Raw genomic sequence first — 13,930 nt, forward strand, 5'->3', positions numbered from 1 at the left:
AGTGGAGTCTTAACCACTAGACCGCCAGGGAAGTCCCCAGGCACTATTTCTTAACAAGGTCAAATCATAGAATTTCCTGTTCACGATCAGAGACTGCCAGACGGCCATGTATCTGTGCTACCCCTTATCTGGGCCTACCCAGGTAAGATGGGCTTTAGAACTCTTGAACCTGAGTTCTCACCTGCAAAGTAGCCTAACCTTGGGGATAAGAAAAGGTCTACTAAGAGTGGTCTGGAAGCAGGACAATATATCCACTCTGAGTGGGTGCATTTTCTAATTTATAAATTGTGCTTTGATGATAATTCTGCAATTCTCAAGGCAGCAAAAATAAATATGGCTTCACTGGAGCTGACTGGCCTCACTGTTCCTGAGATTCCAGTCACCTCCGTGGCGAGGGATTTGAACTTGAGGACTGCCATTCCAGAGATGGTGCTGATGGCAACCCCACCCCCAACCCCACCAGTGGAGCAGAGAGGCCAAAGGGCAAATGGCGAGGGGAGGGGCAATCCCATGTTTGTTTAAGTCATTGATTTTTCATATGACAAACCAGGCCAACTTAGTAAAGCTATTTGAGTATATCAGCAGTGGTTTCCAGAAAGTATTGTTACCACAGATGTTACTGCAAGATAATCAAAAGAACACATCTAATTTGGGGATGTAGAGTACTTATTTCTGTTGCTGATTCTATCATTTGAAGCTTTCAAAGCTGAAAGCTTTCATGATTAAGCACATATTATTCTCCTGGAAGATATTTCTTTTTTGGCAGATAAGATAATGGAACAGATCCACTGTTTGTCAAGAGGAGTTACTATGTCATTAAAAAGCCTTTAACACAATGTTTTCTCTCTTTTCCAGGCTGGTTGAAAAGATTTGAATGCAAAAGCACAGATATAACAATAACAGTACAAAACCTAAATTGTCCATGGAAAAGCTTAAACCAACTTAAAATTTTCCATTTGCCAAATGCTCTTCAAGCAATTTAAATGTAATTCAAAACATGCACTCAGTAGCCACAGATGTGTGTTGCCTCAAAATGTTCTTTGTCTTGGTTGCATACATCCAATTTCTTTCTAAAAATTGTCTCTATTACAGCAGGAGGAAAAAAATACCCAAATTCAATTACAAAATTGATATGATTAAAATCTTTTTTGTGTGTCTTACTCCTGGAAAAGTATTATCTTATCACCACAAAAATCTTTATTTATTTTGTTCTTTAGGACCTATGAACAATGCCAGAAGGGCCTTTTGCAGTGTAGCATGAGTTCATTCAATACAAAGAGTTCTGAATTCATGGAAATGCTCTGAAACACCACTAGCCCTGGGAATAGGGACGGAGGGGCTGCGATTTTTGCTCGTGTGTACAGTCAAGATGGACAGGGAGGCCTGGTGTGCTGCGATTCATGGGGTTGCAGAGTCTGACACGACTGAGCGACTGAACTGAACTGAAGAGTCAAGGCCATCAAAACATAGTGTCTCCTTGAGCATCTTTCAGGAGATAATCTATACTGCTAGGAATCACCACCCCTCCATGTCAGCTTCCTCCAACACTGATGTCTTTTGATGAATTTACAGTTTATTATAGTAACTGCAATAATAATTGACAGTTTATCATAAACTTTAGAAGATGCCTGAATAGGGAAAGTTATGATTTCTGGGACCTTTCAGAGGTGAGTCAAGATTCATGATTGGTATAGACCAAGATACGCTTCTCTAAGACCTCCCTTTGGCATCTCTCATCTAGGCCCTGTGCTCTATGGAATGCTTTAACCAGTGTTCTCCCTAGCAAACTGGGCTGCTGGGTATGTGGGTCACCCTCCCCCCAATCCAGAGAAGGGTCTAGAAAGAGAGCTGGCTCTTTGGGGGTGATTCTCTTCTATAGCTTCTGGGGCCTCAGGAGAGTGAAGGGCCCCTGAAGCATCTAAGGCACCCCCTCCTGGGTCCCCCACCCTGACTTGGAGGAGGGTGGTGACTGAGACCCTGACCTTGGCCTGGGTGGAGACTGGCAGGCTTGGGAGCAAGGGTGTAACTTCTTAGAGCCTCAGGAGCTCAGACTGGTGAGAGGTTAGTAGTATCAACCCTCAGGCCTGTTAATTCAATGAGCTGCTACCTGCAAACACTCAGCCCCAGGCCTGCCCTGCAGGGACCCTCCAGGCCAGGAGCTGCAGTGGAAATGGTGTCTGTTCTGAAGGGAATGTGGGGCATGGGTTGGGGGGCTGGGGTGGGTGGACCCTTGCTGCAAAAATATTTAGCAAAATCCCCATGAAATGTAACAGTGGGCAGTTTCTCCCCTCTCAACTTCTGTGCAACTAACACAATGGTTCAGTTTGACTTGTCAAGGCCAATGCTGGACAAAAATCACCAACTCTAATCCCCGCTAGGTCTCTGTTGGTCTTCCATCCTCACTACAAAGCTCATTAACAATCCGTGTGGGATAAAGATAGAACCCAGAGAATAAAATAAAGTCTTACCTTGTTTTCCCCTCTGTCTCAGTTCAGCTTCATTTGCTCCTGGGATGCTGCATGGAGGCCTTGCCGCCAGGCTCTTCCCTCCGGAATTCCTGGTTCCAAATGGAGGCTATGCCATCTCCACTCAAGATGGCGGCATTGGCATCTGCGGGTTGAGTGCAGCGGGGCTGCACACGGCACCTGGATCCAAGATGGCGTCAGTGAACTGAGTGGAGGGGCCTATGCCAGATGCCGTGATTTGGGGCTGTGAACAGCACAGCTCTGTCTTTCCCTGGAGAACACCACCCCTTCCCCCTCTGACTTCTAAAGCAGCCTCTCCCACAGCCTGCGTGGCGGAAAGCCTGTGCTCTAGCCAGAGAGCTCCCACCTGTTCATCCTTTAATCAAAGAATAAAGCCTTCCTTTGCTTCTAAACCCAGGTTTGGTCTCCTATTTCTGCCAACAGACACCGAGCAGGAGGGCCTTTATTGGGGCCAGTGTGGAAAAGGGCGGGTCACACTGTCTTCCTTTTGGAGCCGGTCTCACATTGGGTAATGGGAGGTTTACAAATGAAGCAGTAGGTTTGCAATTCCTTCTGTCTCTTCCCATGGGATCTCTTCGTAATCTTTGTGCAAACACCCTAGTGGTGTCCCTGACAAAAAAGCTAAATGTTTTTTAGGCGATATCGTTTGTGCAGGACTGACTGCTTGTGGGAAACGAAGCTGGGATCTGTGGGGCACGGTGTCCCTGGAATCCTGGATTTTCTCACAGAAGCTGTGCGACTTCCTTTGATGGAAAAACGTCCTGCCTGAGAAGGCGCTCCTCGGTGACAGTGATGCACATCTCTCAGGTTGCTGTCTGAGTTAATGTGGCCAGAGGAGGCCTGCGATGGCTGGGAAGACCCCCAAGACTGCGTGAGGGTGACAGACCTCTCTCTACTTTGTGTGTTGACTCACAGTGACCTGTATCTTTGATATTATTACTAAAGCTTGACTCTGGATGAGGTCTCTGAATCCACGCGCATCTGTGCTGAGAGTCTGAGCCTGTGTGCTGTCCTGTAGCAAAGTGAGCTCTCTGGACACGTTAGTCGTTTTCTTTTTCTCAGTTGATTTCTTAGTTGATTTACAATGTTGTGTTAGTGCCAGGTATAAGTGGTTCATATATAGAATCTTATTCAGATTCTCTCCCATTATAGGTTGTTACGACACAGTGATTCTTAAATCACTCTGGACACTACAAAGTAAGTACAGTGCTAGATATTTAAATTTTTTCCTCCCAATATTTGTTGAATAAATGGAAAATGAATGAACGAAGACTTAGTCTTCCTATAGTCATAGGAAACACCTGAAGATATGAAAAGAAATGAAACACTGAAGAATGACCTTTCACAGTGGATTTGCAGGGGGAGGGGGGAGACGAGGGTCGGGAAGGTTCTGGAACTCTTCAGACCTAGAGTCTTGTTGTCTTGTATGGATTTACTGGAGCAGTGCAGGGGTGGGGTGGGGAGGGGAGTTTGTTAGCTCTTTTAAAAGATATGCCAAAATGAAATTTTCTGGATTAAAGTTATTATTTTTTACACTTAAAAAGCATGAATTTTATAGCATTTTATATCACAATCTAGGATTAAAGTTAAGGAATAATTTACCTGATTATGCCTTAACCTGAGCCTGCAAAACATTTACTGATTGGCCTGAGTGCAAATGAAATGGTTGGATGGCATCACCTACTCAGTGGACATGAGTTTGAGTAAACTCCAGGAGTTGGCAATGGACAGGGAGGCCTGGCGTGTGGCAGTCCATGGGGTCTCAAAGAGTTGGACATGACTGAGTGACTGAACTCAAGAGTGCAAATAACTTTTAAAAGGAAATTTTGTATAAGAAAACAACTTATTACAGTGATAGAGAGATCTCTTAGAAGAAATTTTAGAACTTAAAAAAGCATGAGTCAGCCAAGACCTACTGAACATATTTTGGAATTACAGATTCCTGGCAGTGTATAATAAGCCAAATCATTGTACCAAGACTCCATCTTAACTTAGAATGGATTCTCCATTCTATGCAGATCAAGATTGGCATCAATGAATGGGATATTGTCAGTCTTATTGGAATAGACTCAGGGGAAAATAAAACTGTCACATCTGTTCTTTTCTAAAGCCCTGTGTACTTTCTACCTGACAGAGGAGAAATGCATGATACTTTCAAGCTTTTAGGCTGCAAGAGAGAGAACCAGCACAGACTTCACTGAGGACTGATTGAAGGTTTAAGATGTTATATTTGGACTTACAAGGAAACAAAGCTAAACAGATTAAGTTCTTTGTAAATTAGACTTAAGCAAAGCAATCAAAACCCTCCCCAAAAGAAAACATCACTGTAAGTTATGTTCACGTCTGTTTTGTTCACCTTCGTATTTTAGCTCTACTGTCTGGCAAAGTACTTGATATATAATTAAGACTCAATAAATATTTGTTGAATTAAAATATGGAATGATCAGCCTAGTTACCTTTCCTCTTTTGTCTTAAACTTAAAATATTTGTGATCATTAGAAACTTTCTACATCCAGTTAATCTTTCTGTCCTTGAGCCCTATTATGTGAGAGCAAAAATGAGAAGGCACATTTGTTTGCTGTTAGTGCTGTATTTGTGAAAATTTCCACAGAGCACACAGGATTCTGGGCTGTGTGGTGGGAGCTACAGGCTAGCGAACTTCAGAGAAAGATATTTAAGGCAAGCAATCTTATAATTATGTTAGCAAAGATTTGTAAATAGAAAAGAGCTACAGCCTGCCAAAGTATTTTTAAGAAGAGACATATTGTCGATTTGTTCCACATTTAACAACTAATATAAACAAGAAAATTCCTGCCTTTTGTCATGAGTCAGACATTCTGTCCTCTAGAATAACAGCAACTTCTTTGGAAAACACATCTGGTTTCTGAGCCCAGCTCTGTCCATCAATAAAACAGATGGTTTTGAAAGAGAGACCAGAAGGCTGGACCATGGATTAAGCTCAGGCATTTTTCCAAGTAGAATTTCCTTCTTGGTAATTGAAAGCTTGAGATCTTCCTTGAATATTGAAACTCTATTTCATGAGTTTATAATGTGGCATGGAATATTAGACTTAGAAATAGGAGTGATGATGAAAACACAGAATTTGTTGTCTAGATTTAAGTCCTTAAGCTCATAATTTTGGCTGCTTAAATCTTATGAAAGCAATGTGCAAGGAAAAATGTCATAAAAATGCACAAGTCAAAATTTACATTCTGACCTCCATCTTTAGGTAAATGGCTTACCATTTCTGGTCTTAGTAGACACCTCTTCAAAGTAAAACTTAGGCAGGTGATTCCCAAGGCTCCTATTAGTCTTAGAATTCTATGACTCAAACACACTCGACAGAATTCTGAAAGGTAAAATCTTTCTGAAAGACTATACATATCCAATATATCAAAAGCCCTAAAAATGATATTGACTCCACAATTCTGCTTTCATAAATACACTCCAAGGAAATAAATGGACACATGTACAAATTTGTATGTAAAAGGCTATTGCAGAGTAATTTACAATAAAAATTGGGGGAAGCAATAAAAATATTCATCCAGAGAAAATTCATATATAAAATGTATGATGGTATATGGTATAAGCTTGAAAAAATGTTTTCTACATCATTCTCAGCAACATTTTCTTCTTACTAAATGGCATGACCAAAAAAACAAAAAACAAAGTACTGTGGATGGCATTTGGGAAATGACTTTCATGGTGAGCAGCCTACGAGTAAAGGTTTGGCTCTGGGCTTTTGGACGTTCTCCACACTTGGGACTTTAGCAGAGGGGCCATCGGGGTAGGACCCTACTCTAGTTGTGACATCTTGGGACTCTGTGTTGAGGCAGGAATATGGGGAAGGAGCTATGATCTCTCATGAGCTTCACTTGCTGGATTGCCATTAATGCTTGGGAGCGGCCTGGGTAAAAGTGGAGGTTCAGGTCGCATGGTATCTAAAAAACTCAGCCTTCAGTCACAGTTTCTGTCAATAACCAGCACCAAAGGATCCAGGTGTGTCTTCTTAGGTGGGCAGAGCAAAGACAATGGTAGGATTCAGACAGGGGTTCAGGAAAGAGGCCTCCCCATTGGAAGCAGGGATCGGGATGGGCAGGATTCAGGAAGGAGGAAGAAGTTGCCAGAGTAGGGGAGGAGCTCAGACAGATGGGTCACTATATTATTTTCTGAGACTGGGACACATGGGGGAGAGAGGTGTGTGGACAACTGACTTCAGAAATCAAGTCTAAAGTCACCTTCTCAGGTCAGGCAAGGGGGGAGGTTACTGAGGGACAACTCAAGCTCAACTCAGAACCTCATTAGCTGTGTCTTCAGTCCTAGTTTAGGCTTAATGGAGAGGGCATCTCCAGGCTGGTTCCCAGTTAGAAGGTGTCAAAGGTAGGGAAGCCTGGTGGGATGGTGGGGTGATGAGAAGGTGTGATGCTGTGATCCTGTAATGTGGTCTCTGTGATCTTTGCTGCTGCCGTCATGATGCTCCAAGCTTGCTAAATTCATAACAGTCAGTCTATTCAGAAGTCAGTCCAAGGACACTAATGGAGCCAAGCAAGACCTGGTGAGATGATGAATTTGCTGGCCCATTTTCAAACACCACCATGTTTCTCAGTCCAATGAGGTTTCTCATTTTACAATTGTTCTTGGACCATCATGTAGCAGCAGTGTGCCTTTGGAGGCATCTACCAAATGGACTTCCTTCAGTAGTCCAGTGATTGCCTAATTTGACAGGCATCTATTGAATACCCTCCATGTGCCACAGACTGGACCATGAGAGCGATGAGTCTCATACAGCCCTTAAGGTGCACACTCTACTCCATAAATGCCTGGGTGACTCTTTCCCTCTGTGTCCCACATGTTCTGTGCAGAACCATCTCTTCATCCACACTTGGCCTCATCTGCAGCTTCCCATGTTCACTGATACAGAGACCCAAGAGATTTCACTATGTGGCCCAGCACAGTAACAAATGCTAGCAATGACATAGCACTTGAGACAGGCTGAGCCGTTTCCTAAGATTTCATGTTATTAAATCACACCATCCCAATGAGGCAAAGTATTCATATTATTCCTACCATTTGCTCAAGGTCACAGGTACCATGTGGGAAGCTGGGATTTGAACCCAGACTGTCCCATTTTAGAGTACAAGCACTGAACAATTACTCCATCTTACCAGTGCGGGGTAAAAGAAGTCTCGACCACTGAGGAATTTGTAACCTGATTGGGGATGACAAAGCTGAATTGCTGAGATTCAACAGTGGTTGACAGAGCACTGAGTATGTGCTTAGACTGTAAAAGTTGTAGAAGCTGAAGAAAGTAAGTTCAGTAGCAGGGAAAGGCTTATTGGAGAGTAACTTGGAAAGCTAATAGGTTTGGGGAGATAAAATTGCAAGGTAGGGTGTCTGGTGGCATGGCAGTCAAGAGCAAGTGGGGGGCACTGCCCAGAGCCCTCTACAGGCCAATATCTGGTACCAGGCACTGGATCCTGGAGGAGGGTGCAGGCAAGTTAAGTTGTGGTTTCTCTTTTCTTGCCCTCAAGGACAAAAATATTTTAGATGAACATCTTTTATTCATGCCGTCCTATTTCTGAAAAGCTAAAAGTAACTTAACAGGGTCTTATCAATTTTAGAGAAGAAAATCTTTTCTGCAGAATTTTCAAAAACCGGTTGGCTTATTTAAATTTTTAAATATTTGAGTTTAAAAAATAGAATTGCTGTCCCTATTACATTCAATATATATTTTTATCTGTATGAAATTATTCCACAGTCAGGACTAAAGTAATTACTACCACTGGGGTTTCCTTATTGAAAACATATTTGAACTTGATCTCTACTTTAAACATCAATAAGAGACACTAAACAGTTGCGTAGGGAAGATAAAGTCTGTTGTGATGATACCAAAGCATTCAGTGTGATTTACTGAGGGAAAAACATACTAATGCTGGTGTTATCAAAGTCAAACAAAAGAAAAAGTAACATCTATAAAGTGATGCTGAAGCTGAAACACCAGTACTTTGGCCAACTGATGAGAAGAGCTGACTCATTGGAAAAGACCCTGATGCTGGGAAAGACTGAAGGCAGGAGGAGAAGGGGATGGCAGAGGATGAGATGGTTGTATGTCATCACTGACTCGATGGACATGAGTTTGAGCAAGCTCTGGCAGTTAGTGAGGGACAGGGAAGCCTGGCATCTTGCAGACTATGGGGTTGCAAAGAGTTGAACATGACTGAGTGACTGAATTGAACTGATCAAGTGTGTCCCACATGCCAGGATTTCTATTAATTTTTCATGCACTGTCTGCTTTCATAGTCAGAAAACCTGAGAAGGGGAGTCATATCTCTCTTGAACAGAGAAGGTTTCAGAAGGTTATTTTCTCCAAATCACATGCGTGGTAGTGAGAGCACAGACTCAAACCCAGCTTTCTGCCTCATGTACCCCACATTCTTAAAAACCACAGTGGGTTGAGTCCCAGATGCAGTCTGGCATGACCCTGATAACACCATGGCTGCCTCCCTGGTCAGCACCCAGCCCCGGGGTTCCCTCTTGCTGTGTAGACATGAGTGTTTCTGGGCAGTCTGTGAAGCCTGCGGTGTGTGGATGAAATAGCTGGCAGACTGGCTGTCACATTCAGAATTCTCCTTGCACTCTTTGCTGTCATCCCTGGACATTTAACAGCTTTGTCAAGGTTACAGACAGGAAACCCAAGGCTTTCCTCTTCAGCCAGAACCCTGCCTTCTCCTCTGTTGGACTTTTCCACTGGATCTAAGTGAAGCTCATTTCAAGATGTGGCCAATAGACAAACAGGTCTATCTGGAAGGACATCACCAATTCCTCTAACTCTTCTAGTAACAGAGACGGGGTCTGTGTGTATTATATAAGAACTGGAAGTGTGGGAAGGAGCCTGATTGGCTCAGCGCTGTGCCTGCGGCCCTGTAAGTCTGCTCCCAGCCACAGGGCTCTGCAAAGTCAGAGCTCCTGGAAATTTTATTGTTTGATTTGGCCACGTGTGTTTCGATACCTCAGAAAAAAAGAGGACAGCTTGGACATGAGAAACTGGAGAGATTGATGGTAAAAGGAAAGAGTGAGTTGAGATGTTCATTAGGCTTCAAAATGAAAGGCTTACCCAGATTAACTCAAGATGCTTTGGCAGTTCTTTTTAAAGAGAACTTCTCCTTACGACCAGACATTGGAGGGGGGGGTGGGAAAAGAATATGCATTTAGTAAAAATATATATTTCAGGGAATTCCCTGGTGATCTAGTGGTTAAACTCGGCACTTCTGTGGCCTGGGTTTAATCCCTGATTGGGGAACTAAGATCCCACAAGCCAGGTGGTGGGGCCAAAAGAAAAGAACTACACACACACACACACACACACACATGTATGTGTGTGTGTGTATATATATATGTATATATATATAATATATGTGTATATATATATATATATATTTCAGTGTACATACACTTCCATTCCTAGGGGTATTTTGAAACTCAGGGCTTTAATTGCCAGGCTACCAGGCTTTAGACCCTGGTGACTCTTTTCTAATTACACCATACAGATTTAAATAGATCAACAATATAATAAATTTTACCTCCTAGTTACTATTTCTATGTATCAATTGCTCCATTTGTCAAATGGAAATAGTAATAGTACCTACTTCATATTTTTTAAGCGTTAAACTGAAAAAGAATCCACATGTACAAGTGCTTAGCACAGTGCCTTATTGATTAGCACTTAGTAAAACAAACCATAAATGAAGTCGTCACAAGTGATATTATATAGAGTGGGTTGCCACGCCCTCTTCCAGGGAAACTTCCCAACCCAGGGATCGAACCTAGGTCTCCTGCATTGCAGGCAGATTCTTTACCAACTGAGCCACCAGGGAAGCCCATATTGTCACCATTAAAAAGTGGATATAAGACATCTGGATCCCTTAATAAATGAGATCTGACTCTAAACCCAGAGTGGCTGTACCCTCGTGTGTCCTTTATGTCTTTTAGACTCTAGGCTTGGGAACCCTGTGGGTCTAGGCAGTGCCCACTGTGATTCTTCTGGCAGCTAACAGCCCTTAGCAGGGGCCCAAAGCACACAAGTTAGCTGAATTTTACATTACAAAGTCTGAGGCACTCTTCTTAGTATTCATCCATCAATGCTCTCAGACAAGTTTTAAAATCTTTTGACTTTACTGCTTGTCTTTTTAAATAACTTTATCTACTGTTATAGAATGGATTGAAACAATCTGATCATAAAATCATCACTGCTAAACAACCTATCTTTTTAAGCATGATAGGATCACCAATGAGGAATGGAGCTGACCTCAGTTTGGGGGCTTTTCCCACACTGTGTCAACTTAATCATGAAGAAACCCACAAAACCTCCCTTATCTCAGGAAAGTGGCCGATGTTAATTGTAAAGGTTTATCTTCTTTTAACTGTCATCTAGGAGAGTAGTTTTACTACCTTATCATAGCTCTATTATGACAAGAAATGGAAAATTCACGCCTGCACATATTGCTTATGAATATGTGGCAGGTCTAGATGCATCTTTTATGAAGATGGAACATTTGGCTTTGCGTTTGGTAGTGTGGAGAAGAACACACCTGGGCCTGCACCCTAGGCGATGTCCAGGTTATTATTACAAGGGTTTCACTAACTCTGAGTAGTTTTCAGGCACCTGGATCCTCATAAATGGCTCAGGCCTCACTGATAGTACTTTATTTCTATGACTTTTAGGAGTTAGAGATAATATGAGCTAGCTGGGTTTATAAAGCATATGGGAAATATATGCAAGTAAAGCCTTAGAAAAGGGCTTCCCTGGTGACTCAATGGTAAAGAAGCTGCCTGCCAATGCAGGAGACTGGGTTTGATCCCTGGGTCTGGAAGATCCCCTGGAGAAGGAAATGGCAACTCATTCCAGTATTCTTGCCTGGGAAATCCCATGGACAGAGGAGTCTGGTGGGCTACAGTCCATGGGGTCACAAGGAGTCAGAAATGACTTAGCAACTAAGCAACAACAAGAACAAAAGCCTTAGAAACCAAAGCTGTTAGTGCTTTCTGTCACTGTTGCCACTCCTGTAAGGGCCAGATCAGATCTTGAGAGCCTGCGATGGCTGCCATCTAGTCCAAGGTCTCCCTTGGAACACATCACTGGTTCACCCTCTGTTGGTCTCAAGTCACCTCTTGGTTTCTGTTGGAATAAATGTTACTCTTCTGTAGCACTCAATGTAGTAATTGATTAACCCATATCAGTCTTCTGTGTTTTTATAAGGAGCTCGTGAAAGTGAAAGTCGCCTCAGTTGTGTCCAACTCTTTGCAACCCAATGGATTGTAGACTGCCAGGCTCTTCTGTCCATGGGATTCTCCAGGCAAGAATACTGGAGTGGGCTGCCATTCCCTTTTACAGAGGATCTTCCTAACCCAGGGATTGAACCTGGGTCTTCTGCATTGCAGGTGGACTCCGTACCATTCGAGCCACCAGGGAAGCACTAAGGAGCTTATAATTATATCTAACATTTATGCTCTCCAAGTATCTCTTTGAAATTTATCTGCGTTCAATCTTGCTCAGGCTTTTCTAATGTTTGAAAGGAATTGGATAGGAAAAGATGACTTGGCTTTTAGTACAAAAGCCACCAGAGAGCTTTTGGAATGTTCTCTTGTGCACTAGTATCTTCTGACACTCACTCAGCAGGTAAACTCACGTGGAAGAGAGCCGTGTCTAATGGGACTGTCTGATTCTATTTATTTTTTGTTATCATCTTGCAGGGCTGTTTTTGGTATGCAGTCTTTTGAGTTGCCAGTCTCCAAAAAACTGGGTAATCCAGTGCAGATAATTTCAAATTTGCCTCAAACACCTAAACAATGACATTTTCTATGTGCCAACTTGGGTGTTTGCTTTTGAGAACATCTAGAAAGCTAAGGAGAAATGCTTCTCTTCTAATCAGTAATTTAAATGTCTTTAGGTTTCATTTGGTTTTATTCTTTAACATTAATTTAAATGTATTTGGGTTTTATTTCATTTTATTGCTATGCATGCAACTTTTACTACTCTGCCAAAAGTATGAATTTTGCACATTTTAATTTAGGTCTTAATGTGTATATGTGTTGTACAAGCCAAATAATAATTTTATGTGTGTTTTTGGCTGAAAACCAGGAAGCAAGCATTTGTCTCAGGAGCCTAGACTATTTTTTGGAGCCCTAAAGAACTTCCCTTAAAAAAAAAAAATTGCCTAGAAGCTTTTGATCTTCTAATGTTATTGATAAGATATTTCATCACCATCCCAATATATTTTTACATACTTGTCATTCAACAGTTTCCAGGTTGGCATGGAGATGCTGAAACTCCCTCCCAGGACTTGCAAGGCTGCACATTCTCTGGCCCTTGCTTCTGCTCAGAACTCCTGGTTGAGTGAGTAAACTCATGCATCTGTCACTGTAGAAATAGAGCATTTGTATTACAATCACAGACAAAAGCTAAAAAGATGAAGTAACCACAGTGAGATATCACCTTATAGCCATTAGGATGGCTGTTATCAAAAGAGCAGAAAATCACAAGTGTTGGCGAGGAGATGGAGAAGTTGGAACCTTTGTGTCCTGCTTGTGGGAATGCTCATGGTGCAGCTATCATGGAAAAGAGGGTGGAGGTTCCTCCAAAAGTTGAAAGTAGCATTACCATATGATCCAGCATCCATTCTGGATATATGTTCAAAAGAACAGAAAGCAGAGACTCAGACATTTGTATACCCATATTCAGAACAGCATCATTCATACTAGGCAGGAGGTGAAAGCAACCCAAGTGTCCACCAGTGGATGAACGGATAAACAAAATGTGGTCAATCCATCCAAGGGAAGATTATTCACCTATACAAGGAAGGCAAATCTGCCACATGCTACTACATGGATGAACCTGGAGGACAATATGTGAAGTGAATAAGCCAGTCACAAAAAGACAAATGCCATTATGATTCCACTTATATGAGCTGCCTAGAACATCACGTTTATAGAAATGGGGAAAGGTTGGTTGCTAGGAGGTGGGGGGAAGGGAGAATGGTGAGTTGTAATAAAGTTTCAGTTTTCGAAGATGAACAACTTTCTGGAGATACATTGCACAGCAATGTAAATATCCACAGCACTACTGAACTGTACACTTAAAGATGGTTTAAATGGTTAAGTTTTATGCCATGTCCATTCTATCATAACATTTAAATAAATAATGCATATTCACATTGAAAAAAGCCTTACAAGATTACCTTATTTGTCCATTATGACCTAACAATTTTATGACTAATAAAGAACGGATATCATAAAGTGTGAAAGAACTCGCTGGGAAAGATCGAGGGCAGGGGGAGAAGGAGGCGACAGAGGATGAGATGGTTGGATGACATCACTGATTCAATGGACATGAGTTTGAGCAAACTCTGAGAGAAAGTGAAGGACAGGGAAGCCTGGCTTGCTGCAGT

At 42.2% G+C, this 13,930-nt stretch overlaps 2 long non-coding RNA genes across 2 annotated transcripts in view; one reads left to right on the plus strand and one right to left on the minus strand.

The window, feature by feature from the left end:
* The window catches only part of LOC122679599, a 53,883-nt gene extending 51,275 nt beyond the window's left edge, over positions 1-2,608 (plus strand). The window contains exon 3 of the long non-coding RNA XR_006336452.1: positions 2,491-2,608. This is a non-coding gene — a long non-coding RNA (uncharacterized LOC122679599). The remainder of the gene's footprint in view (positions 1-2,490) is intronic.
* LOC122679598 overlaps positions 1-13,930 on the minus strand; it is a 43,714-nt gene that overhangs the window by 20,307 nt on the left and 9,477 nt on the right. The window contains exons 4-5 of the long non-coding RNA XR_006336451.1: positions 12,771-12,903; positions 2,469-2,645 (exon numbers count right to left, since the gene is read on the minus strand). This is a non-coding gene — a long non-coding RNA (uncharacterized LOC122679598). The remainder of the gene's footprint in view (positions 1-2,468; positions 2,646-12,770; positions 12,904-13,930) is intronic.

This window comes from Cervus elaphus, chromosome 21 (genome assembly GCF_910594005.1).
Source record: "Cervus elaphus chromosome 21, mCerEla1.1, whole genome shotgun sequence".
Lineage (NCBI taxonomy): Eukaryota > Metazoa > Chordata > Mammalia > Artiodactyla > Cervidae > Cervus > Cervus elaphus.